This window comes from Culex quinquefasciatus, chromosome 2 (assembly GCF_015732765.1).
Source record: "Culex quinquefasciatus strain JHB chromosome 2, VPISU_Cqui_1.0_pri_paternal, whole genome shotgun sequence".
NCBI lineage: Eukaryota > Metazoa > Arthropoda > Insecta > Diptera > Culicidae > Culex > Culex quinquefasciatus.
This window is the reverse complement of record NC_051862.1, coordinates 54,937,569-54,965,307: the sequence shown is the minus strand read 5'-3', so window position 1 is coordinate 54,965,307 and position 27,739 is coordinate 54,937,569. Positions and strand designations below refer to the sequence as shown.

General features: G+C 35.3%; 1 protein-coding gene across 2 annotated transcripts in view; it reads right to left on the bottom strand.

Moving 5' to 3' along the window:
- LOC6040287 (muscarinic acetylcholine receptor DM1) overlaps positions 1-27,739 on the bottom strand; it is a 205,593-nt gene that overhangs the window by 136,382 nt on the left and 41,472 nt on the right. For both annotated transcript variants that reach the window (XM_038255988.1, XM_038255989.1), the window contains exon 2: positions 24,672-25,752. The gene's annotated coding sequence lies outside the window, so the exon portion shown is untranslated. The remainder of the gene's footprint in view (positions 1-24,671; positions 25,753-27,739) is intronic.

The window sequence follows — 27,739 nt, the reverse complement described above, 5'->3', positions numbered from 1 at the left end:
GCCATATCTCGAGACAGGGTTGCCAGATCTTCAATGTTTTGGACTCATTGGAAAGGTCTTTTGATAAGTTAACCAACAATAGGTCGGATGGTGGATCCGGACATAGTTTACATACATTTAAGTGAGATCCGGCTTCAAAAAAGTATATCAATATCACTTAAGTGGCCATATCTCGAGACAGGGTTGCCAGATCTTCAATGTTTTGGACTCGTTGGAAAGGTCTTTTGATAACCTAACCAACAATGGGTCGGATGGTGGATCCGGACATAGTTTACATACATTTAAGTGAGATCCGGATATATGTGAAAACACATTTTTATACATAACTTTTGAACTACTTATCGAAACTTCAATCTGTATAAAACTTGATCTATAGGACCTTAAACCAAGTCGAATGCAACAGGTTCGGGTCAAATCGGTTCAGCCAGTGCCGAGAAACATGAGCTAGTTTGTTGGTCACATACATACATACACACACACATACACACAGACATTTGTTCAGTTTTCGATTCTGAGTCGATATGTATACATGAAGGTGGGTCTACGACGTTTTTATACGAAGTTCATTTTTAGAGCAGGATTATAGCCTTACCTCTGTGAGGATGGCAAAATGATCGAAAAATTTTACGGATATTTAATATTTAAACATTGATAATCGGACCAATCGGCTGAGATATCGACATTTTTGATTGCAAATTCGATTTTACATCCAAAAATTAAGATGACAATTTTTTGCGAACAATATTTTGATTGTTTTGCCTTCCTCACTGAGGTAAGGCTATAATCCTGCTCTAAAAATGAACTTTGAATAAAAACGTCGTAGACCCACCTTCATGTATACATATCGACTCAGAATCGAAAACTGAACAAATGTCTGTGTGTATGTGTGTGTGTATGTGTGTGTGTGTATGTGTGTGTGTATGTGTGTGTGTATGTGTGTATGTATGTGTGTGTGTATGTATGTATGTGACCAACAAACTAGCTCATGTTTCTCGGCACTGGCTGAACCGATTTGACCCGAACCTGTTGCATTCGACTTGGTTTAGGGTCCCATAGATCGAGTTTTATACAGATTGAAGTTTTGATAAGTAGTTCAAAAGTTATGTATAAAAATGTGTTTTCACAGATATCCGGATCTCACTTAAATGTATGTAAACTATTTCCGGGTCCATCATCCGACCCATCGTTGGTTAGGTTATCAAAATACCTTTCCAACGAGCCTAAAACATTGAAAATCTGGCAACCCTGTCTCGAGATATGGCCACTTAAGTGATATTGATATACTTTTTGAAGCCGGCTTTCACTTAAATGTATGTAAACTATGTCCGGATCCACCATCCGACCCATCGTTGGTTAGTTTATCAAAAGACCTTTCCAACGAGTTCAAAACATTAGAGATCTGGCAACCCTGTCTCGAGATATGGCCACTTAAGTGATATTGATGTACTTTTTGGAAGCCGGATCTCACTTAAATGTATGTAAACTATGTCCAGATCCACCATCCAACCCATCGTTGGTTAGTTTATCAAAAAACCTTTCCAACGAGTTCAAAATATTTGAAATCTGGCAACCCTGTCTCGAGATATGCCCACTTAAGTGATATTGATGTACTTGTTGGAAACCGGATCTCACTTAAATGTATGTAAACTATGTCCGGATCCACCATCCAACCCATCGTTGGTTAGGTTATGAAAAGACCGTCCCAACGAGCCTAAAACATTGGAGATCTGGCAACCCTGTCTTGAGATATGTACACTTAAGTGATATAGATGTACTTTTTTACTCCGGATCAAAAAAAGAGATGAAATTTTTGTACAATTCCATCATATCAGCCATTGTAGGGAATAAGTGAGGAAGGCTCCAACCACATAGGTGGATTAAGTTAGTTTTTAAAATAAAATCAGTATTGATTCAAAAATTCAACTCGGTCAAAGATTTTTTGCAAATTCTGGAAATTTCGGAAAAGTTAAAAAGTTAAAAATAATATTTTTTTTGCAAATCAAGTTTAAGTGCCAAAAACTGAAATTAAAAATCAGCAAATTTGTTTACCATATATTATTTTTTTCAGTGTGGTCCTCATTCATATCTAAAACTTTGCCGAAGACACCAAATCGATCAAAAAAAATCCTTCAAAAGATAAGATTTTTGAATTTTCAAATTTGAATGGAAAATTATATGGACAAACTAATTATGCAAAATGGCATCTGTGGGCATACCGAAGGCACCTAAAAAGTTTCAGCCGGATTAAAAAATACAAACAATGAAATAATAAAAGACCGATTTTATAGAACATTGCTCTCCTTTATCAATTTTATTGAAAATAAATTATGTCGAGAACAGAACACTGATAAAGTCTGGAAGTAGTAGACGAAATACGTATCTGTCAAGATATTAAAAATATATAGCGGAATTAAAAGGAACAACTCGTCTCTTTGTATTCACAGTAATGCATTCTGCTAAAACGCTCAACCAAACCACAATATGTTGATTAATAAAAAAAATCAACGTGTATTTTTCAATTTCCAAATTTCACATTGGAAATTGAACGGAAGAAGTCAAAACATTCGCAACCCTAAGATATCTTACGAACTTTTGAAAGTAGTCTAACAGCAATAATTCTGTGATATATTTTTACTCTGCATCGTTTGTAAATGTAAAATATTTCGTACGAGTGCTTCATGCAATAATTATAATTACACGTTGCCTCAGTTTACAAATGTTCCAAAAATTATGCTTCGCTTTCATGACAACCACTAAAAATACTAAACTCCCTTCCACATAAATAAACACACAACCAAACACCATATAATTTGCCACCGGAAGTGTGCGCTCCCGACTCAGCAGCGTACATGACCGAAATGAAAATTGAAGCTTTTCCCGGAAAATCCCTGTGCTCCAGCTTTCCCCTAGGCTTTTTTCCCGAAACAACCCCCCTTCCCCCCAGAGCATGATGTTGCAGTGAAATGAAACTCAAACACTGGCAGGCAAGTCAGGGGATACCCATTTGTGATAATATTTGCAAAAAGGAAACGATTTTCAATCAGACCTTTTTTCATGCTCCATTTTTTCACTCTCTCTCTCTCTCTCTCGCTTCCTGATTCGAGTGTCCTCTCTGGTGTCCAGCAAAGGTGCCCACGATTTCAAGGGGACAGGGGGGAAAAGGATGACATGGGTGACCAATTTGCTGAATTAAAAAATAACAGTTGAGAGCATTTCCATCAACCGCGCGGGCAATGTGTGTAACCGGTTCACTTTTGTGATGATTGCACTGGAATCCTTTGTGGTCGGCGACTTGGAAATTGACAAAAATCAGAGAGCCCATCCCACACAAAGTGATGCCGGCAGCATTGACGATCGTGATCGACGAAGACCTTTGATTTGCTGCTGCTGAAGTGCTGTACCGAGAAAGGGGACCGACTTTGAATTTCGAACGCTCTCATCAATCGATCCTGGTTGGTATTTGTGTGTTTTAGTATGTTTGTCTTCTAACGTGTTCTATTCCTGGCATCGAAGGAAAATTGCTTGTGTGGGATGGAGTGAAAACATTGTTCCAATTGAGCTGGAATTGATGTTTAAAATAGGCACCAATCGCGTTTGATTAGAGAACAGAGAGTAGAATGCAGACTTATGAAAATTTATGTGATGATTACGATTTTCTGTAAATAACATTCCCATTTTTAGAATCATAAACAGTAACGACCTATTCTAATCTAATCTAATCTAATCAGACCCTAGCGCAGCCAATCTATCGAAGGGATCCTGGAGAGTGCCTTAGGTTAGATGACGCCTAGCACTCTTCTTGTCATTTATTAACATTTGTAGTGCGCCATTGTATCGGAATGCATTGAAACATAACAAGTGTTAAAGCGGCCAGGCCTACTGCGTAAAGCCGTATCGCAGAGAGGACTCATAATTGGGTTGAGTTTGAGCACTGAGTGTTCGAACAACAACAGAATTCTGAATCGACAGGAGAGGAAGAAGCGTGGGGACACACCACCATACGCTCCGAGATTTGGTTGTATTCGTTGGGAGCACCATGCTAAGAAGGTTTGGTACTCCGGGACTCTCTGGCATGGAACATTGTATTTCCACGAATGCCCGGGACACTATTTGCCGTGGTTATAGCGCCACAACTCGCTCTCTGTAACAGTATTCCTAATTCCAGTCCAAGCTCGCCAAGTCGTCATGGCCTAGTGGTTAGCATTTTTGCTTACCAATCCAAAGGACGGAGGATCGAACCCCGCCTCGAGCGACTTTGATTTTTCGTTCATATTCATCATTTCAAGTTTCTGAGTTCTAAACTTTCTCGTTGGGAGCAGATGGGCATCGAACCCAGAACCATTCGCTTACAAAGCGAACACCGAATCGTACACAGAAATCATACACAGCAACGATCTGTTGTTAAAAAAACCTTAAATTGATGGTGGCCAATTTTGAAAAAGTGTATCCGTAGTGTGTTTCCCAAAACATAGTCCAGGCCCTACACGCGAGCTTTATAGGAAAAACAATTCACATTTTGAATAAAATAAAACTCGCATAAGCTGATAGATATTTAGGAATTGTGGCAATCAAAAATTTTCCTCCACTTTCACCTCTTTTATTGCTAAGCCTGTTGAGATATTCGCGCCCAGAAGCCATAACATATGCATACAGGTGCCAATTGTGTTCGCAAGTGATTCGATTAAATTGACCCATTCCGGAGGTTTATTGCCCTTGTCCGCACATATGCTACTGCTTCCTAAAAAACATCTCCGTGTGGGTCTTCATCCGAGCAATCAGTCCCCACCCTCTCATAAGCCCATTCAAAACGCCATTTCGCACAATTTGTACGGCCGTTAGCGCTGGCATTCGCTGGTGGAAAATTATCATCCCAATTTCCCGCCACCCCAGCAAGAGAGGGGTGTGAAAAGCGTTATGCGATAGCGAATATCCAAAAAAAAGCGTAAGGTTTCCCGGACCAGGGGGGGAGGGAGAATCATAAAGGCTTACCTTTCCGGTTAGAGAAACGTTTGCCGAGAAGAAAGGCTTCTAACGGGGGTTGAAGTGCCGCTGGTGCGCCGGAATAAAAAAAATGAGATTTTGCCATAAAACTGCAGGAAGGGCTCGTCCCCTTGTGAGCGATTTCGATCCACTTGTTGGAAGATTTGAAGCTGCTTCCATCGCATAAAAGTGACTTAAAATTGAAGAAATGGGAAAAAGTGCGCGCACATTCTAATTTCATGAGGTTTGACTTGTCTTATGTGACTTTGGCATTGCTCCCAAGAATAACCAAACTTATGAAAATTATGTTATAATATTGTTTTTGTTACGTTTTTACTATGACCAATGGAATTATAAATGAATCTGTATTTTGAGAACGGTTCTTCTGAACAAATTGGTGTCTTCAGGAAAGTTGTAGGTAATGCTCGGGACTCTAAAAAAACAGTCACACATTTAAAAAAATAAACCCGTTAACAACGGGTTTTTCGGTATTTTCAAATTATTGGAATCATGTTCCAATAATTTGAAAATATTTAAAAAAAAATGAAGCCTGAAAGGGGTAAATTGATTTCAGCTGATTGCACTAGAACTGCCATTGAAATTTTAAGGTTTATTAAAAAAATAACAGTGAACCTCAGCCAGCAAATACTCGTTGGCCATTTTGGCAATTTTCCATAGTATCACGGATTGCATGTGAAACACAAATAAAAATAACTAAACTAGTAAAATTTTATTTTCATTTTCATTTAATTTCAAATGTTATTGAATGTTTTCTAATTTTCTAATCTCCGCAAAATACTTATACTTCCACATCTATCACTCGTTATACAATTTCCTGCGTAAAAATGAAATTTTTATTCATGAAAGTTTGGAAAAATAAAAAAAAATACTAGATTTTTAAATATGCTGGGATTGAACTTTCTTTATGGCTCGTAACATTTTCTGCTCTTTACAATGTTTTTTTTCCAAAATTTGAATGAGTTTTGAAACGAACTTTTCAGCATTCTATTGTTCAAAAGCATCATGTCTTCTAAGTTATTGAAAATTATACAACAGAAAATTTATTTTCAATTGTGAAACCAGATTGAATCATTTTTTCCAAATCATTTTGACCTGGATGGACGAAAACAAAATAGATAATTATTACTGGATTATCTTTATTAAGCAACCAGGGAGAGAATAATGGTTATCACATAAAAAAGTGCTTTTGGACAATTATTGGTTGTGTTCCAGCAAAAAATATTTCAACAAATTTCAATGCAAAAAACATCTGGTCCTCAGAATCTAACCTAATGTTTAGAACATGTTTCTGATATTATCGTTATTTTAACCCTCTAAAACCCAACCCCGCCTCTAAACGGACTTCAATCGAAAAATTCACCAAAAAAACAAATTTTCTCAAAAAGCATTGAAAAGAAGAACTCTTAAATTTCAAACTTGTTAAACTTGTTTTATGTGACATTGTCAATGTTTTGAAAATGACATTTTTTCTGGGTTGAACTTTGGCTGTGTTTCTTACTAACATTTTCTCAATCTTGTGTTAAATTAAGTATGGAGTTATTTTTGTATTGTCCCAGACTATGTTTTTTTTACAATTTAAATGATAATGGTATCGTTCTATAGAAGAAAATGTGAAAAACAAGCAAAAAAAGTAAAAAGTGGCCGTTAAAACATAATATACCATCAGAAACAAACATGAACCTAACAACATAACTGGAGTTTTTTTTTTTTTTTTTTGAAAGGGTCCTATAAACCAAATTTTTAATTTTTGTTTTTTGGGTGTTTTTAGAATCGCCTTGAGTCATGGGTATTTTGAAACACACAAAAAGCAAAAAATGAAAACTTGGTTTATAGGACCTTTTCAAAAAAAACTCTGGATAAATGCAAATTAAAATACCAAAAATGAAACAAGAAAAATATAAAACAAGAGAAGTGAAGTTTATCGTAAGCGAAGTTGCCTCTTTTACACGGGAAAAATAAAGGTCTTCGAAAAAAAATAGACAGTAGATGATAAACAAGAAATTTTCTTAAAATTCAACTGTATTCAGTATTTAAATTGTAGCAAATTATATTTATAAGTATATTTTTGCAATTCCGTCGTGAAACTACTTACTTTTCCTGTCATTCTTGAACGACGAAATAGCCTACTTTTCTGTACCAAAATTAACAGAATCGTATAGCAACACTTTTCAAAATAAATGCTGAAAAGTTCTATTTTTCAGCACTTAAATGGGTGCTGAAAAGTTGAACTTTTCAGCACTTGTTTCGAAAAGTAACACTTTTAAACATTTTTTTGATTTAAACGATTTATTGACAAAATACATGAAAATTTGACTTAAAATTTCACTCAGTGTGTGTTTTTTGGAATTGCAAAAAAATGTTGTATGGAACTCGTTGCAAAACTTGATTTTTTCAGCACTCTTCGTATTTATCAAACTCGGTAAACCTCGTTGAATAAATGTACGACTCGTGCTGAAATTCCTCTTTTTGCAACTTGTTGCATAAGCTACTATTTTCATATCTTTTTTGCATTCAACTCCTAAAACTTCTAAGGGTTCATAAATCCTTTCTAAAAATGAGCTAATGGTTAATAGTTGCCCAATTCTTATAAATATTGTAGGTATTTGAATTGAATTGTGATTTCCTATGTTTTGATTATGCTTACTACTTACTTACTTTACTTTATCAGCAACAGGTCTATCGACCCAACGCTGAACTAATCGAAGATTAGTTATGCTTAATATTTTTAAAATCATTTGTATTTGTGAAAGAAAACTTGTTCATCCTTTTTCTTGAGAACCTAACATGAAAACATCTTAGTGGGCCGAATTCCACAGTTATTAAAAACCAGCTACGGGCTGCACAGAAGACTTCAATGGGCCGTTTATATTTAGTTTTATTAGTGTTTACGTGACAATAAAAAATAAATTTAATATAAATCGAGAAGTGAAATTTTCTTTTATACAATTTAGCCCAATTTTCATTGAGCTGAGCAAGCTTTCACCTCTTTATTCTTTATCAAAAGTCAGCAATTTGCTAAACCACCGTTGACTTTCACTGTTGCAATGACTGGCGCAATCCACCTACGATGACAAGCCCGGGACTTTGGGACAAAATTGGTTGTCGTTTCATCTGCTGGTGAATAATTGTGTACACGCTCGTGCTTTTGGTATCGTACTCTCGTGACGCAAAAAAGGCAAAATGCGTGTATTCTATAAAATGTTCTGTAATTTCAATAATGAATTAGAATGTTAAATAATTAAGCTATTGCTAATTAGATCTAGATCTATTAGTATTGTCTAGATCTATTAGTATTGTTCTAGAAGCCAATTTCATTTATCTTTAAAAATGTAACCAAAAAAGTGCTGTCAGATTAACAAAATTGGTTCCGTATTTCATTCCAGTGCTCATAACTTTTCATAGAAAATATGCCAATTGTGAAAGTAGTGCACCTCACCAACCACACGAACCATCTAAAACCCATCCAGTGCTGAAAAAGGATAATGTCACACAACTCGAACACACACACCATTTGACAGAGGGCACATTGTGCTGCGCACACACACACAAACACCCAGACAACAGAGCACGGTTCGGCACGTGGAATGTGACAGTTTGCGAAGAAATGTGAAATTATTGCTTTTGCAATTGCGGCGGGGTTTCCAGTGCGAGCATCAACAACCAACCAACGCAACGTGATTGGGACGGGAATTCTCGGCGGGATGGAAGAACCTCCCGGAAAATGACAGGCACAGTACTCTGTGGTGGTACCCGGGAACGTTGCGTTCGTTATCCCTCGGGGGTCGGAATTTCGGAAATGATTCAGCAAACGAATGCAGTTGAGTGACGTTTCGAACCCAGGAGTGATGGTGAACAAAGCATTGATGAATGAATATGTTTCTTTTGCGAATGACTTCGATATTATTTTTTCTCGGAAAATTTTGGGAAAAATTGTGATTTTTTCACTGAAAATTCAAACTTTGTCACACCGATACCTGGAATTGTCACTGATGCAAACATTTGTGCACAAAATTTAGCGTACAAACTGAAACTAACTCGCCAAAAAGAGTCACGAATGCTTCTCAGAACTGCATATTAATGGAACTGCCATTCTCTGGTGCGCGAACAATTTCATACAATTTCAGCAGCAGAGAACTTTACACAGGATGAGCAACGGCAGCAGTACAGATATTGCGCGGACACATAAATTTGAATGTGAAAACAGCGTTTAAATTGGGAACATTCCATCTCGGTTGTGGTTCCCGCCCAGAAGCTCGGGAAAGGCAGCCATTGGAACGGTGACTTTTGTTGGCGAAAGAAATACAATATGCATGCTAAATTCTTGTTTGCAATGTAAAAAAGTTGCTCTCGGACATAAACAAACAAAACAATACTCTTTAACAAATCACACATATTTTAAACTTCAAAAAATGAATATCTTACTATACCAAGATAATTTTGAGAAGAGACTCATTTTTAATGAGCATTTAGTGGAAAATATTCTTGAATTTTTAACAAGATGAGTCCAGTAAACCAAGAACTGCTTGGTCGCATTGCATCAACAATTTAGAAACAGGGATTTTTCAAACTCTTATCGAAATTGCAACTTCTGAAACATGAACTCCACGAAAACAGGGTTCAATTATAGTTGCCAATAAGCTGGCTCTAATGGGAAACTGCTTTGACAAAATTTGGTAACGAACACAAAACCCCGTTTTTACTGGGGGTGCTTGATTTATAAGCCGATTTTTTTTTAATTTGGGCAGATTACCCAAGCAGTGCTTAATCACAAGGGATTTTTTCAGTTTTTCAACAAATTCCTCTGAATTTTTTGTTTGGTACAAATCAAAATTTTTGTAATTATTTACAAATTTGTAGAACATTGTTACACTCTTAAAAACAACCCTGCGAAGTCAGGAAAAACACACAAGAGCAATTCTCTACCAAAACCGGAAATGGATTTTATTTGTATTTTTTTATTTGGCTCAAACTTTGTGGGGGCCTTCCCTATGACCAAATAAGCTATTTTGTGTCATTGGTTCACCCATACAAGTCTCCATACAATTTTGGCAGCTGTCCATACAAAAATGGTTTGTAAATATTCAAACAGCTGTAACTTTTGAGTGAATTTTCTGATCAATTTGGTATCTTCGCCAAAATTGTAGGTATTATTGAGGACTTTTGAGAAAAAAATAGGTACACGGAAAAAAAATTTGCAGATTTTTTTATCAACTTTTTTTTCACTAAAACTCAATTTCCCAAAAAACGTATTTTTTGATTTTCGAGATTTTTTTATATGTTTTAGGGGACAAAAATCCGCAACTTTTGAGCCATAGAGAAACATGATCAAAAAATCTGCCGCCGAGTTATGAATTTTTGAAAAAAATAGTGATTTTTGGAAAAAAAAATCGAAGCTTCATGCAAAAACAAGTTTGACATTATTTTTTAATGCAAAATTGAATTTGCAATCGAAAAGTACCTTACAGATTTTTTGATAAAGGGCTCCGTTTTCAAGATATAGCCACCGAAAGTTTGATTTTAGCGAAATATTTGCAGTATTTCAATTTTTAAAATAGTGACCATGAGTGACCATTTCTAAAAATATTTTTTTGAAAAGTTCAGAAAATTTGCTATTAAATTCTTCAAGAGACATTGTAGATTGGACCTCTGGTTGCTGAGATACAGCGGCTTAAAGAAAAATAAACACGAAAATTGAAGTTTTCTAAGTCTCACCCAAACAGCCCACCATTTTCTAATGACGATATCTCAGCAATTAATGGTCCGATTTTCAATGTTAATACATGACACATTCGTGAAATTTTCCGATCTTTTCGAAAAAAATATGTTGAAAATTTTTAAATCAAGAATAAAATTTGAAAAGGGGCAACCATCGAATATTACGCCCATTTAAAATGCTAGTCTTTATTTAAAATTTTTCAAAATATCGAATGTTTCATGCATTAATATTGAAAATCGGACCATTAGTTGCTGAGATATCGTCATTAGAAAATGGTGTGTTTTTTTGGTGAGATTTTGAAAACTTCAATTTTCGTGTTTCTTTTTCTCAAAGCGGCTCTATCTCAGCAACCCGAGGTCCAATCTTCAATATCTCTTCGATAATTTTATAGCAAATTTTCTGAACTTTTCAAAAAAAATATTTTTAGAAATGGTCACTCATGGTCACTTTTTTTTAAAATTGAAAAACTGCAAATATTTCGCTAAAATCAAACTTTCGGTGGCTATATCTTGAAAACGGAGCCCTTTATCAAAAAATCTGTAATAGTAGTTTATGCAACAAGTTGCAAAAAGAGGATTTTTTCAGCACGAGTCGTACATCCAACGAGGTTCACCAAGTTGGATAAATACGAAGAGTGCTGAAAAAATCAAGTTTTGCAACAACATTTTTTGCAATTCCAAAAAACACACACTGAGTGAAATTTTATGTCAAATTTTCATGTATTTTGTCAATAAATCTTTCAAATCAAAAAAATGTTGAAAAGTGTTACTTTTCGAAACAAGTGCTGAAAAGTTCAACTTTTCAGCACCCATTTGAGTGCTGAAAAGTAGAACTTTTCAGCATTTATTTTGAAAAGTGTTGCTATTCGATTCTGTTATTTTTGGTACAGAAAAGTAGGCTATTTCGTCGCTCAAGAATGACAGGAAAAGTAAGTAGTTTCACGACGGAATTGCAAAAAGTACTTTTCGATTGCAAATTCAATTTTGCATTAAAAAATAATGTCAAACTTGTTTTTGCATGAAACTTCGATTTTTCCAAAAATCACTATTTTTCAAAAAATCATAACTGGGCGGCAGATTTTTTGACTATGTTTCTCTATGGCTCAAAAGTTGCAGATTTTTGTCCCCTAAACATATAAAAAATCTCGAAAATCAAAAAATACGTATTTTGGGAAATTGAGTTTCAGTGAAAAAAAAAGTTGATAAAAAAATCTGCAATTTTTTTTCCGTGTACCTATTTTTTCTCAAAAGTCCTCAACAATACCTACAACTTTGCCGAAAACACCAAATTGATCAGAAAATTGTATGGGTGAACCGCAAAATAGCTTATTTGGTCATAGGGAAGGCCCTCACAAAGTTTGAGCCAAATCAAAAAATACAAAAAATAAAAATGGTCGAAATCGGCCGATTTTGTAGAGAGTTGCTCACAAATTTTAAATGAAAATTTTTGTTCTAAATGAAAAAAATGACCCTTCTGGGTTAATGTAGATTCGAAAAGTACATCAAATTTTCCTTAAAATGACATGTTCCAAAAAAAATAACTGTCGAGAAGTGAAAAATTGGCAGAGTTTTAAACTTTTTTTTTGTTTTTTTCGATGAAAATAACGTTTTTTTTTTTGAATTCTGAGTACACCATCAAATGGAGCGTCTTATTTTACATAAAAGTCCCTTTGACACCAAATTTATATCTATTTATATCACCGTTTCAGGATGCAAATTATTAAAAAACACATTTTTTCACATGTTTGAAAATGGAAGGGGTCGTACCGCCCCTCCGTCACGAGATATCAAAAAAACGGACCTCGGATTTGTGATCAGGGACAAAGTTATCCCTTAGGACAAAGTTTCACGCAAAACGAGGGTCGGGGCAACGTTTTTCCGATTTCGTGTGAGTTGGTAAAGAATTACCCAAATATTAGTTTTTGTCGTTTCCGTCGCAAAACTACTAAATTTTCCTGTCATTCCGAAACGACGAAATTGCCTACTTTTCTCAAACAACAATAACAGAATCGAAAAGTCGTACTTTTCGATACAAGGGCACGTTCTACTTTTCAGCACCGAAATGGGTGCAATTTAAATTCAAAACAAAATTGAAAAGAATAGCTTATCGACACAAGTAGTTTCACGACGAAAAATAAGTAGTTTCACGACGAAATTGCCAAAAATGTTGTATGCAACTCATTGTAAAACTTGTTTTTTTTTTCAAAACTTGTTGTATTTCTACTATTTTACTATTTTAAAGGCTTGAGGTAAACAATTTTGGTCCTTGAATGAATGTAAGTAAATCTAAAATATGTCAGTTTTCATTGTAATCCAACGAAACCACATCAACCAAACTCCCAGAGCTTTAATGAGTCCCTGTAGCAGCAGTTCGATTTTCACCGATGAACTTGTCAACGCTTGTTGTGCCCAACTTTTCCTATGGAAAAACACCGTTCACAAACAACATCCAGCAGCGGTAGTGGATAGAGTAGTGCAAACAGTTTTCTTCCCAGAATACATCCATTATATCGTCAAAATTCCCCAGCGTGTGTGTCATATTTCATAATTAAACTTGGTCTATATTGTATTTCATTATTCATCTGCACATGTACACGTCTCGGAAACCGCGACTCCCACCCCCGCGTGTCTACCTTCCAACTACTTAGCAGTGTTACACTGAGAAAAATTACAACTTTAAAATTACGTGTAGTTTGGAATGTTTTTTACGGCATGAAGCTGTTGCAGTTAAAATCTTCTAAAACTTTAAGATTTTTGAGAAATTATTTGTCCACGTGTTCTACCACCACCACCCACCTCCCAAGGTCGCGTGTATACTCAAATCACAAAGCACACACACACATACAAATTGCTGGTGCGCTGCACAGATTAATCTCCCATCAGCCTGACCTGACACATCGTACGGTATAGCGACTACACGTATATGCAGCATCCAGCTGGATGGTTTGTTGTGGTCACGTATACGGGGCACGCGGGGCTCTCGGGATTATCGTAGATTCAAAGGAAAAAGTTATGCCAGAGCGAGTAGATTTTGGGCAAGATTCAGAGCTCTGTAATATTTCAAACACGTTTTATCAGAAGCATTTTGAAAATCTAATCTAATCTAATCTAATCAGACCCTAGCGCAGCCAATCTTTCGAAGGGATCCTGGAGAGTGCCTTAGGTTAGATGACGCCTAGCACTCTTCTTGTCATTTATTAACATTTGCAGTGCGCCATTGCATTAGAATGCATTGAAACATCACAAGCGTTAAAGCGGCCAGGCCTACTGCGTAAAGCCATATCGCAGAGATGATTCGTAATTGGGTTGAGTTTGAGCACTGAGTGTTCGAACAACAACACAATTCTGAATCGACAGGGGAGGAAGAAGCGTGGGGACACACCACCATACGCTCCGAGATTTGGTTATATTCGTTGGGAGCACCATGCTAAGAAGGTTTGGTACTCCGGGACCCTCTGGGATGGGACATTGTATTTCCACGAATGCCCTGGACACTATTTGCCGTGGTTATAGCGCCACAACTCGCTCTCTGTAACAGTATTCCTAATTCCAGTCCAAGCTTACCAAGTCGTCATGGCCTAGTGGTTAGCATTTTTGCTTACCAACCCAAAGGACGGGGGATCGAACCCCGCCTTGAGCGACTTTGATTTTTCGTTCATATTCATCATTTCAAATTCTAAGTACTTAACTTTCTCGTTGGGAGCAGATGGGAATCGAACCCAGAACCATTCGCTTACAAAGCGAACACCGTAACCAGTCAGCCACGGCCGCTCATTATCAGAAGCATTTTGAAAATGTTAAAAAATATGCATGATTTGTCCCATGACACCCTATACAAGTAAACAAAAAGCGCACACGAGTACTCCACGAGGACCGCTCTGGAAAACTTCTCTAATTACTTTTTCTCCAGTCAGCTGTTGAAAGAGAGAACCCATCCCCGTATGGGTACGTGGTGCAGTGTGAGTCCTTAAATATATATTATTCCACTTTATATAAATTACTCACAAGGCTACTCTTCGCCTCTGCAGGTACACTTTCTGGGAAGATTGATCAAAAACTTCGCATCTCCCCAGCTTACATCACACGTGGAAAACTTTGCCCATCTAGGGATCACCACCCCGAGACCAGCTGCATCGTGTAAAGCTTCGCCAGATTTTCACTGACCCTCCGGGGTAGGGTTTCTCCCTTTCCTTCTAGAACCTGCTAGTTTGTATATGCATATTATTTGCCAAACTTGGACAATTAGTCCAGTTTGGATGTTTTCTTGGGCATCGTCCAACCACACCGGAGGAGATGCCTTTTACGAGGATACTGGGGAAACTTGCTGAAAAGGTAGCAGGTTGTGCGGTTTACTTTCGTATAGTTTGATAAATTGGTCAAGTTGGAAGTAATCATGGGCTTCAAAAAGAGCAAAACTTGAGTGGTTTGTTTTAAGTGCACTTTGTTTGAACCTGGAGTTCAAATTCCATCAGGCAAAATAATCTAAAATATTTTGCTATTGCGTCGGAGACCTGTTTTCAAGATATACCATTCACCACCTGTTTGCACGTTTCAAACTATTTACTCGGTTGAATATTCCACGAAATTATAAATTCATTCCTTTTCAAGTGAGCCAGAAAACCGCACTCCACCAAAATACCTGCCCCAAACTACAGTTTCCCCCAAGGAAGGGGCCATCCCCAGCCTCCGTTCTTCCTCCATTGTGTACCTAGAAACGATCCAACAAGTTTGGCGGGCGTCACAGTGTCGTCGTCATCGTCGTCGCCCAGAGTCGTTTAAACTCAATTAATTATTTACAAACTAGCAGGTTTAAGCAGTTTCGACGCGCTCCGAAAACCGTTCAAAGTAGCATCCTCCAGAGTTGACTGATGCTCACACAGCACAAAGGATATTCAGCTACTTCACCGAGCGCTCCTTCAACTATGACGACGCCGGCGACGTGGTGAGAAAGCAAATTTGCCCAGGAAGCATTGCTCAAACAAGGCTACCGCGTGCCGCGACCACGACGTTTGCTTTTCCTGAGATGGATCAAATTTGTAGCGATTTTGAAGGAGTTCATCCGAAACAACACAACTGAAGTCACATTTGATCCGAAAATCTGGACCAATTTCCAGAATTTGTCAATTCCATGTTAGAAATTAGCATCAAAAGCCTGTCTCAAGAATAAAGAAGAAAAAAAACCTCAAAAAATGTTTAAACCTTCCCCGTTTCCCCCCCCCCCCTTACAACAGACGACACCCCGTACTTTGGGCTAATTAAAAATATATCACTCGTTTTTCCTCCCCGAGGGAATGTTCTGCTGTGTACTTTGCACAGCAGAACAAGACGTAAAACCACCAGCACCATCCATCCATCCAGCAGCACGAAACTACAAAGGGACCAACTATGTACCCAAGGTTTTTTTTTTTCGCCCAACCCCTTCCATAATGTGAGCTTTTTGATCAGAGCGGAGCTTTCTCCTGTGGTCGGGGGAACCTTCCTGGAGGAGGGAAATTATGATGGCAACCCCGGGACGACTTATGTTCTGCGGGGAGTGTGATGTCGTCGTAGTACAACACAGCTCGTCCTTCGTTGTGTGGTCCCAAGAAAGAAAATGGCCCCAGGCAAGATTTGCTCACGCTGCTTTGTCATGAAAGAGGCTGGTAATAGTTTTGAGGTGTCGAATAAAAAGTGGATGAACATGGCTTTACTGTCACGCTTGTGGTAAAGGTTGTGCATAACAGTTCCGCCAAAAATATAAAAATATAAAAAAAAACAACACTGAATTTTAATTTTTTTTTTTTTTCAGAAAATTTAGACAGGGCCGAATGGTTTTGAAACAGGACAAGAAAGTTGCCATTTTGACAGTGGTGTCCACAACCTGAAGTTGCCGGTGCCCCGATGGAACGTTCCCACTGGGGAACATTTATTACAATTTTGGCGACCAATCTTTCAAACAAAATAAAATAAGCTGATTATCAATCCGAAAACATCAGCAATTCCATTTTAAATATGTGGTCCTATGTCTTTCGGTTATGTCTCTGACATACCATCTTGTACCTTTTCTCTAAGTTCTACAAAATATCAACGCTTTTTTTAAAGTTCCACAAAAATAATAAATGATTCTAAAAATATGAATATGGAGCAATTATGTACAAAATCAGCACATTTAATAAATTTGAATTTTCACATTTCAATACTGAAACATTTAGGGAGGCTTCCCTATGACCAAAGGCTTTATGCACCATACAATTTTGGCTACTGTTCATACTGTTTGTAAATATTTGAAAATCGGCATCGCGGGAATGAGTCAATTTGGTAAATTAAACTTTTACAACCTAACCCCGCCTGTAGACGGACTCCGATTCAAAAATTCATTTTTCATGCAATTCTTGATCTTTTAAAAGCAATGAAAAGAAGAACTTTTAAAATTTTTGAAAATTTTAGGGTTGGAAGTTTAACTTGTTTTATGTGAATTTGCCAATGTTTTTGAAAATGTATTTTTTTGCTGTGTTTTATGTTGTAATTTTTGTAGTGTCCCAGACTATGCCTTTATGCATTTTTTGTACAATTAAAATGATAATGGTGCAATTCTATAGCAAAAAATGAAAAAGAAACTGCAAAAAATTAGAAAGGCAAAATGTAATGATAGGAGGTAGTAAAATAGCCCAAATACTACCAATAACTAGCAAAAACTTAAAAAGATAAATGCAAATTAGATAACTAAAAATAAAACAAGAAAAACATAAAACAAGAGAAGTAATGTTTTTCGTAAAACAAAAGTTGCTCTTAATGACCTAAACACGGGAAAATTTAAAATTTTCGAAAAAAATAGGAAAAAAAATTACAATTAACAGGGTTAATTGTAAAATCCCTTCTTACAATTCGTTTTGAATAAAAAGTGATCTTCCCAAAATCCGTATTTTTCTATTTATTTTTAGATATGTTTTGGTGGACTGAATAAGGCAATCTTTTCGTTATAGAGAATTATAAACAATTTAAATATTTAAAAATATTCAGTCATCCCTCATATTCGGAACAGTTTACAGATCTGCCAATGTTCAACAAATCATAGAAAATTGATATTTAATTGAACATAATGATTTGCTTTTTCCTTCATGTGAAAGCTTTTTTTTGCGATCTTTCGATTGATGTATAGACCGGCTAAATATTTTTATGTTTTATATCAAGTTTATGAAGAAAAACAGTAACCCTTGAAATCCACAAATTCGGAAAACTTTTTTCTTACGATGTAAACAAACTTTTTTTTCTCTCCAGGAGTACATATTTTTTACAAAAAATGACTTTACACTCTGAAACCAATAAAGCTCAAGCTTAGTGGTGTTTTAAACATAGTCTGATAACTTTTTTTGTGAAAATATCAGGTAAATTCAGGTGTTCCACAATTGTTGGAGGCACAATAACATCCCATAATTATGGAACAGGCAAATTTGGAGGCAGTGTTTTGCTGCAGTGGATAAAATAGTCTTGAAATATGGTTTTTTGTTCAAAAAGTACTATTTTTACTAGTGAAATAGCAAGAGAATGTCCAAATAAAGGTCCTAAAAATAGCAGAGACGACAGAAAAGTTGCATTTTTTATCCTATTGACAAATTACCACAAAAGTGTTCCGAATTTGTGGGTGTTCCGAATATATGGGATGACTGTATATTAAGAAAAGATATTTAAAAAATGTATCACAAAATATAAGAGTTGTACCCTCAAATTCTTTCAATAAATATTTTTAAAGATAAAACCCAAGTTGTAAACGTGCCATTTTAAAGCAACAACCACCAATGATCAGAATTTCAATGTTAAGGAAGGAAATCTCTTTGATTTTTTTTCAGATAAAAATACTTTTGAATTTCTGAATCAACCTCTTGTTTAATTTTAAAAAAATATCACATTTTCAAAAAACACGATTCTGTGAAAAACGGTTTACAATGCATCCTGTGTAGAGGGTGACGAGCGGGAATTCTCGGGAAAAAATTCCCGGGAAATTGACTATTTTTGGACTTCTCGATTCCCGGGAAATTTGGTCGAAACTCCCGGGAAATTCTAAACTTATAAATATCTAAGCAAGATTATATTAACTAATCAGAAAAAAACATTTAAAAAGTTCAAAATTGAACATGTTGTTCAATGGTCGATGTTCATGTTCGAATAAACCAATGCTTCTCTGATCTTCTTACATTCCAAAACTATAGTTTTGAAATATTATTTTAATATTTTTTTAAATTTCCATAACTTCTCGAGCATTGGAATCCTCATAATCAATTTTCTTTTTAATTCTTAGTAAGTTAAAATCGCCGTATCAAGGTTATTTCATTTTTTTTTGTGTTTCTCATCAACCTCAATATTAAATTATATTTTGGGGAAAAAAAACTGTGGCAATGTTTGTAAAGTTATGGTCCGCTCATTGTGAACATTCGGGTTTTCCTGATAACAGCAAATATTTTATAAATAAATATCTAAGTCGTTATTTATTATATTGCGAAAATCCCTATACATGGAAATTATTAATTAGCCTTTTTATTTCACAAAAATCTAATAAAAACTGCACTTTTGAAAAATCACTCAGTATGAATGAAGATTCATATGCATTTTAAACTATAATTATGAGTCTCAAAAAGCTCAAGAAACGATCTTGTATTTACAGATTCAGAAAAATCAAAAGGTAAAAATAGTTCCATAGGCTTCTTAAATTATCGTTTTATTGAAAATACATGAATTAATTCAGTTACGAATTCGTTAAAAAATAATTAATGTATTACTTTTCTTTTTATATTATTGGCACTATTGACATATAGTTGAAAAAAATCCCGGGTCCCGTGAATTCCCGGGAAATGGCCAAATTCAACTCTCGATTCCCGGGAAACTGTAAATCTCTAGAATCGTCAGCCTCTAATCCTGTTGCTCAAAAGTCCATTTTTTGATCCATTTAAACAAATCAATAACGGTTTTTGAAACTTCATTGTTTTAAAGTGGATTAAAAATTAGATATATATTTTTAAAGTGTATTTTTTTTTTTCTTATCTTCATCATAGTCTACTACTTTAGTGATCGATCAGAAAATATCTTCCCGAGGTACAGATTTTCGAATATTGACAAATTATTTTTATATTGACAGCTGTCAAAACAGTATGGAACCTTTGGTTATGGAGAAGCCCAACAAATGGTTTCAGCCAATAAAAACATTTAAATAAAATCCATTTTGAGGATTCGTGGCGAAATACTTTATGTTAAAGATGACCAAAAATGTTCATCTTCATTTTTAATAGTAAATTCAAGTTTTAAAGCGCCGTTTTAACGGTTTACCAGTATATCTTAACATCTCTAAAAATTCCATATTTTACAGCTCTAAAACCATTCGCCTAACAAAGAATGCAAGGGAATGTATGTTGGGTGATTGGCAGATGAAATCTAACGGAAAGAGGTCATCCCTGGTCATGGAATCTTAGTTTTGTTACTTATAAAATATATGAATTGAGAAAAAAAATTAAAGATTGTTCAAAGAGTTGAAAAACTTATAAGCATGTAAATTTTAGTATGAGTAACTTTCTTCAGCAGGGTTTAACCATTCTCCGCAAATAATATTTTTCCAACATTTTCCGGCATGCTTCTAGCCAAAAAGCTTGATTTCCCTTATGCAACGATGTTTCCGCCTAAAATCCGCAGAAACGATGAAATGTCACACAGAAAAATCATAAATATGCGCCAGCTCTTGCAACACAGAGAAAAAAAAGAAAGACTCAACAGGACTCAACCATAAAAATACCCAGCTTTGACTTGGTGTGCAAAATGTTTCACGTCTTGCCATTTTTGCTGTTGTTGTTCCCCGGCTCTCATCTGCGTTAGCTGACGAGTCCAACTCTGCTCCTTCGCTCTCTCTCTGCTGTGTGTTTGCAAGATCAAAACCATCAACTCGGCGAATTCCTCGCCCGGAGGAAATAAAATGTTGCGCGCGCCAGGAGCCAAAAATGAAAGATGAGGGTCTCTCCGTAAGCCTCCCCCACCCTCGGTACCCACCATCCTTTGCCCTCAGAATAAAATACACACACGAGAAAGCTCCTCCAACCGGCGAGCGAGAGAAGGGAGATTACGTAAAAGCGAAAGCTTTCCCCTCCAGGAGCAGCAGCTGCCTGTCACGAGTGTGGTGAACGTCTGAGCGAACGTTTACACAAAGTCGGGGGCGTTTTCATTACCGTGTGTGTTGTGTGTGTGTGTGTTTGTGTCTGTCCACCAACTTTGTGTGTGTGTGTGTGTGCTGAGAAATATTTTGCTGCCGGTGCAATAAAGAATCTGTTGACAGAGATGAAAAATCACGGAGGAAAAAAAAATCTCACGTGAGGGTTTATTTTGACTTATTAAATATAGGACAAATTTATTTTAGAGCGTACGCACATGTTTTGATAACTGCGTTGCCTTCGAAAAAAAATAAACTCATGAAAAGTAACGAACGGTTTGCGAGTTTCCCTCGCGATGCAACATCACTGCCATCTCTCGCTGTTGACTGATGGGCTGCAGCAGATGGAAAGAATCGTGAAAAACTCTGAAGGGAAAAGTGGAAAAAGGATTTTTACGTTTATGCGCTCAAGTAACGGTGAAGGATCGTGGGAAACAATGATGAAACCGAGGATTTCATTACCGAAATCATGTGTCGTGTTTGTATTTGGCTTGTTTATTTTCGTTTTATTATTTGAAGGGATTCAGTTTCACTTTTTTTTTCGCTAAAGGACTAGTGGTAAAGGAGAAAAATGTTGTCACGCTGCGTTTTGTTTGTTGATTGACAAGATTTTGGTTGGCTAAAGTCTATAAAAATCTGAATATATTGACGAATGTGTACTTCCAAAAAATTATCTTAGGTTTATTTGGTTGCAAAACGCATTTTTTCAGATGCCAGGAAACAAATCTAGAGTTTTTTTTAAATGTCCTAAAAACTAATGGAAGACAATATCTTATAGGACCTTTTGAAAAAAAAGTTGTAGAAATAAAGTTAACAATTACTTCGATTATCTTTAATTTGGTTTATCTTGACATGATTTTTTATCAATTTGGTTACGTTGTTAAATCATTTATTTTTGGCAACATTTACTTTCTTAGTAATTCACAGAAAAACATATCGATTTGGGTGTCTGCTGCAAAATTGTAGGTTAAAACCTAACAGAAAAAAAGACAAACTGAAAAAATACAAATGTTTACCACTTATGCCAGTGCCTGATTTAAAAATTTCCGTCCAAACCAAAAGTTTCCAAAAAATCAGAAAACAAAAAAATATTGCTGAAAATTGAAAATTTTCATAAAAAAACATTTATAATTGATTATAACCTGTTTCAAATACATTATATCAAGGGAGCCCAGAGTGTTTGAGTTGCGAGCAAGATTTGAAACTCACAGCTTCATAGTTTTGAGCTTGCAGGCCAAATGTGCAAATTTATTTATAAAAAAAAAAACAGAAATATAAAATAGATTTTATTTGTCGTTTTATAACCCATTTCTAAAAATGCATGATGATTTTTTCTAAGAAATTTACTATTTCACTCACATTGAAACGTGTTAAATTGTTTGAGTGAAAAAAATTTCAATGCGGAATGCGGATAAATCATAGTTTTATAATAAAAAATAAATCAACGCAAAAAATAGAAAAAAAACCTTCATTTTACAAAATTTAAAACACATGTTACAGAAGAGAAGTCCTTACAATTTCATAATCTATTCGCAATCTCAAATAATATTTTTTAATTTTTTTACTTTACTTTACTTTATTTTCAAAATTCCATAGTGCGTGATGGTGCAAAATCTGGTTTAAGAGATTTCCAGAGTTAATTAAGGTCCAATAAATTATTGTCTTTTCTATGTTTAAGGACCAATTCAAAACAAACTCTAGATATGATTTTTTGAAAAAGAAAATGTGTTTTTTGGAAAATTTCAAAAACTTGAACAAAAAAAGATTACAAATCATTTGAGATTTTAATCGAAAAGTACTAAATTATTTTTTAAATGAAACGCACTTTTTTCAAGTAAGAGCTCATTTTAGATATAAATTATCAATTTCTGTACGTTTTTTGCTTGAAAAAATACTTTTTAAACTTCTGAAATTCTTTTAAAAAAATGTAAGATACTTTTTGATTTCAAATTCGGTTTTCATTTAAAAAATGTCTATATTTTCCAAATAATCATATTAAACGTTTTTAATAATGGAGCACCAGCAGTCGAGCAGTTTTTGACAGTTCACTCCATAAGAAATGCATTGTAGGAAAAAGCAAAAACTGCTTGAATGGAAGTGCTCCATTAGTTTCTCCTAAACCGATATCCTTTTAAGTCTCCTAGAACACTAAAAAAATTGAAAATTAAAAAATTACATATTTTGGGAATTGGACCTTTAATAAAAAAATTAATAGAAAATCGGATTTTTCCGTAAACCCATTTTTTCTTTAAAATTCTAATCACAACCTTTAAATTTGCCCAAGACACCAAATCGATAAGAAAATCCTTTCTCAACATGCATAATTTCATACATGCCCATTTTTGTCTGACCAGCCTCCAAAACTGAAGACTTTGTGGAAAACTAATTACCATCTCGATAACTATAGAATCGATTGGTGGAATTTTCTGCTCTTTTCAATAAATACATTATTTCAATCAAGCTCAGCATTTGAAAAAGCTAAGAATACATTTTTAAAAATTGAAACCGAAATTTTTTAGTGAGGCAGAAAATTATTTTATACATTTATAGGAATTTAATTACTATTCTTTTCTTTATCATGCCTTGCAATTATTGTTCCAAAATTGATTATGATGTAACACACAGCTAAAAGGAACTTAAAAACTTTGTTATGTACTTCAAATAAACTTATTGTTATTTGATAATTCACCAATAAAACCGAATTGAATGGAACATAAAATCTATCGAATAGGTATAAAGGCCGGAAAAGAAGAAGGTTATTTTTTTTTTATTTTAACCGTACGTACTCTGTCGATGACAACCTAATAAATTCGCAGTTGAAACTTTATCATTGATCAAATATCCAGAAAAAAATAAAACTTTTGTAGTTGCAAACAGTGTAAAGCATATTTGAACGCATATTTTTAATTTAACCTTCAAATAAGACTTTTTGTTGACATTTGAAAAACATAGCCTACTTTTCTGTACCAAAAATAACAAAATCGAATAACAACACTTTTCAAAATAAATGCTGAAAAGTTCTACTTTCCAGCACTCAAATTGGTGCTGAAAAGTTGAACTTTTCAGCACTTGTTTCGAAAAGTAACACTTTTCAACATTTTTTTCGATTTAAACGATTTATTGACAAAATACATGAAAATTTGACTCAAAATTTCACTCATGTGTGTTTTTTGGAATTGCAAAAAATGTTGTATGGAATTCGTTGCAAAACCTGATTTTTTCAGCACTCTTCGTATTTATCCAACTCGGTGAACCTCGTTGCATAAATGTACGACTTTTGCAGAAAAAATCCTCTTTTTGCAACTTGTTGCATAAACTACTATTTATGCATTCGCAAGTATTTCGTAACGATGCCTATAGATATTTTTTGGTTATTATAGTACATTTTGTCATTGCTTTGCTATCTTAACAACTAATTCCACCATCTCAATTACACAATTTTGAATTGATGTTACTACCACCCTCTAAGGGAAAAATAAGTGAGTTTGTTTTACATGATCTTCATGATGTAAGTATACTTTTATTAGATTTTTAATTATATTAAAAATATAACTGATACGTTTTCTATAACAATTCAATACATTTTCACACTATAATATAAAACTCTTAGAACATTACCAAATATTTAAAACCTCGATGATCAAATTTACATTTCCAAACAAAATTCATTTAAATATAAACAAAGCTACTCGATGTAACTCGTCATTATTTATTTTAACAAAAAAAAAGTAAACCGAAAATTCAAACAATGTCCTTTAGCTTTCTAACGCAAAATCCATCAAAAACTCACCTTATCATATAGCAGTCGCACGTGTCCGCTCGTTGCGCCGGCTCGGGATCCATCTCGTCCGTAATCTACCCATCATGTCACTGTCGGAAAAGAGTCTCAAAATTGTGCATGCACACCCCGTGGCAAAATCCCTCGTGAAATCCCCCCTGAACCGTGCACAACTCACTCACACACTCCTATTATGGTACAAATTGAACTCGACTTTTGTGTTCGATTCTTTTTTTGCTTTTTCACGATACACTTCCGGTCGCAACGACGCAAATTGTTTCGGCCATTTTCAGTGGGTTTTTTTTTCACGTGCAATTTATTTCCGCGTTTTTTTTCCTCAACCCCTTTCTATCGGTTGATCAATAGTAAACTTTTCCCAACCAGCAACGTTTTGCTAGGAAACTGCACGTCGATGCGGTTTTGCACTGTACGTGTGCTTTCCATGGAAATCCACATCAATTACACTACAAACGGAAATAGAAAACCCAGAATTCGCAGGAAAAAAGCAGCATACACGCGACTTCACTTCTTTTTTTATTGATTTCGATTTCAATTCCTGTCGACCGGCGCTGTCAGTTTTCAATTTTCAATTTTCCTCGCTGAAACCGAAGGGGATTTATTGCCTTTTTGACATCCCCCCGCTCTTCCGTGTCTTTCCTCACCCGGGTACCACCATTAAAATTGAATTAAACCGTGTTAATACCGCCCGGGTAGACATCCCTATTTGTGACCTGCACTTCACAAAAGCTTAATTTATCACGCACTTTAGCAGACATCCAGAGCGCCGCGTGAAATTCGATTCACCCGGAAACGGTCCTTCATGTTTTAAATTTAGTATTTCGTGACCAGTGCGGGAGGTCCGGCGACTAATAGGGTCAGGTCCGGTGAGAGCGTGTGTGAACAAATTTATTGGTTTTGCTATTTATTTTATCACGCCCGGTGGCGGTGGTCTGTCGTGGTGGCTTTATGAGTTTGAGTGACTCTTGGGTGTGATGTTTAGAAGCTGGACCCCGCTTTTTGGCCCTGATGACATTTGGCGATATTGAGGGGTGACCACCAACTGAAAGGCGACGCCGTCCGTCCGGCGAGGGACCTGTGGAGCGAAAGAGATAAAGTTTTATGAGCTATTTTGAACTTTGTGTTTTCGTACAAATTCTTGTTGGAAGTCACACCCTTTTTTGACGATGAGGGGGATGTGTGCTAAACGTAATGTGTGGATTTGTAAATGTTAAGATTTAGCTTGGTCATGAAGAATAACGATCATACATCCCTACACCACAATTTTCTTTTCGTTGAAATTCAGTAATGTTTTACGGAATTTTCATCTACTGAAATTTTAGTAATCGATTCAGTAATTTAGATTTTACTGAATTCTCAGTTAGCTGATATTTGGCACTTTGACAGATGATTGAATGAAATTTCAGTAAAATGGTTGTCAAAACAACTGAAATTTCAACTAGAAACGTCAAATTATTTTGCTGAAAACTCAGTAATTTTCTTGTGGATGTTTTACAGATCAATTTTCTTACCTAGGTTTTTGAAGATCGCAATACAAAATTGAAAAAAACACACAACTTATTTGAAAGAGGATTTTCTAGAGTTTTTTAAAAGTTCTATAAACTATTGTCTATCATATGTTTATAGGACCTCGGCAGCATAAAAACAATAAGTCATAAGTGACATTTCCGTTTGACAGATATGCAGTTAGGGTAGGGTAGTCATCAATGAGACACTTTTGGTTTTCAACTTTCAACGATTTTTCTAATTTTTTCATCAGCATGTTTGAATGAGCTTTTTGTTGCATTTTTTTTTTCTTTTAGTGTGATCTAACATTGACCAAAATATGAGATCGATCCGACATCTACAGCCAGAGTTATTCAACAGTCTCATTGTAGACGCACTTGGCAGGAACAATGAGACACTCTACGAAAATCAATACTTTTCTAGTAAAACATCATGTTTTTGTATTGTTCCATAGCTGCCTTGAATATTTTAGAGCAATTTTGCCAACATGAAACTTTAATTAACAAAAGTTATACTAAAAAGTATTTGAATTTTGTAAAATACATATATTTATACCAAATAACTTTGTATGTTTGATTAAATGAAGTTAAAACTTTATAAATATGCCAAAAATCACTTTCAATTCATGTTTCAATAGATTTCAATAGATTTTGCAAAGTTTGTTAAGATAAATCAAAGTGTCTCATTGTTACCCATGGGCTAAAACGAGTGGGGAACAATGAGACAGCCCTGGATTCTAGGTTATTCTAAATTTTGGTAAAACCTAATGAAAGGACATTGTAGCCCAACTCAATCCCTATGGAACGTCGAAAGAATTTTGAAGAAATATTAGTTTTGGTGTAAATGGCAGCCTACGAGCGAAAAAATATTTTTTGTCCATAAATTACTTTTACACCCCAGAATCAAACATTTATGAATAACTTTTAAAGGGAGCGTCCATAACCAAAGCCACTATTATAGCAGACGTGTATCCAGTAGATACACCTTTCCCCCAAGTATGAGCCTGATTGGTTGAAACTACGACTTGTGAGAGCCATTTTATCATTGTTCCCCGTGTCTCATTGATGACTACTTTACCCTACTGATTTTTCAGCAATGTTTTTGTTCATTACCGAATTTCAGCAAAAGTGATAACTACTGAATTGCATTCAGTTATTTATTTTACTGAAATGGCAATCCAAAATTTGCTTAGCACCGTCGGTGGGGGTGACTAAGAGTCAAAAAATGATACACCTCTCATAATTTCTTAATAAGAAAAACAATTTAAATAACATCGAAAATCTTTGAACGTAGATTTGTTCTTTGATAGTTTACTAACATTTTCCCAAAATATGGTGATTTTGATGAACACTACCTTAAATGCCAATAGTTTGAAAATTGACCCAATCTCACCCCTTAGAGGGAGTGACATTCGGTCAAATGAAACTAAAATGATGCTCAAATACAACGATATGGTAAAAACCAAGTTATCCAACATTGTTTCTTGTTAGAGGAAATCGTATTGAAATGCTACAATGTTTGAAGTGGAGATTTTCAAACATTTGGGTAGTTTTCGA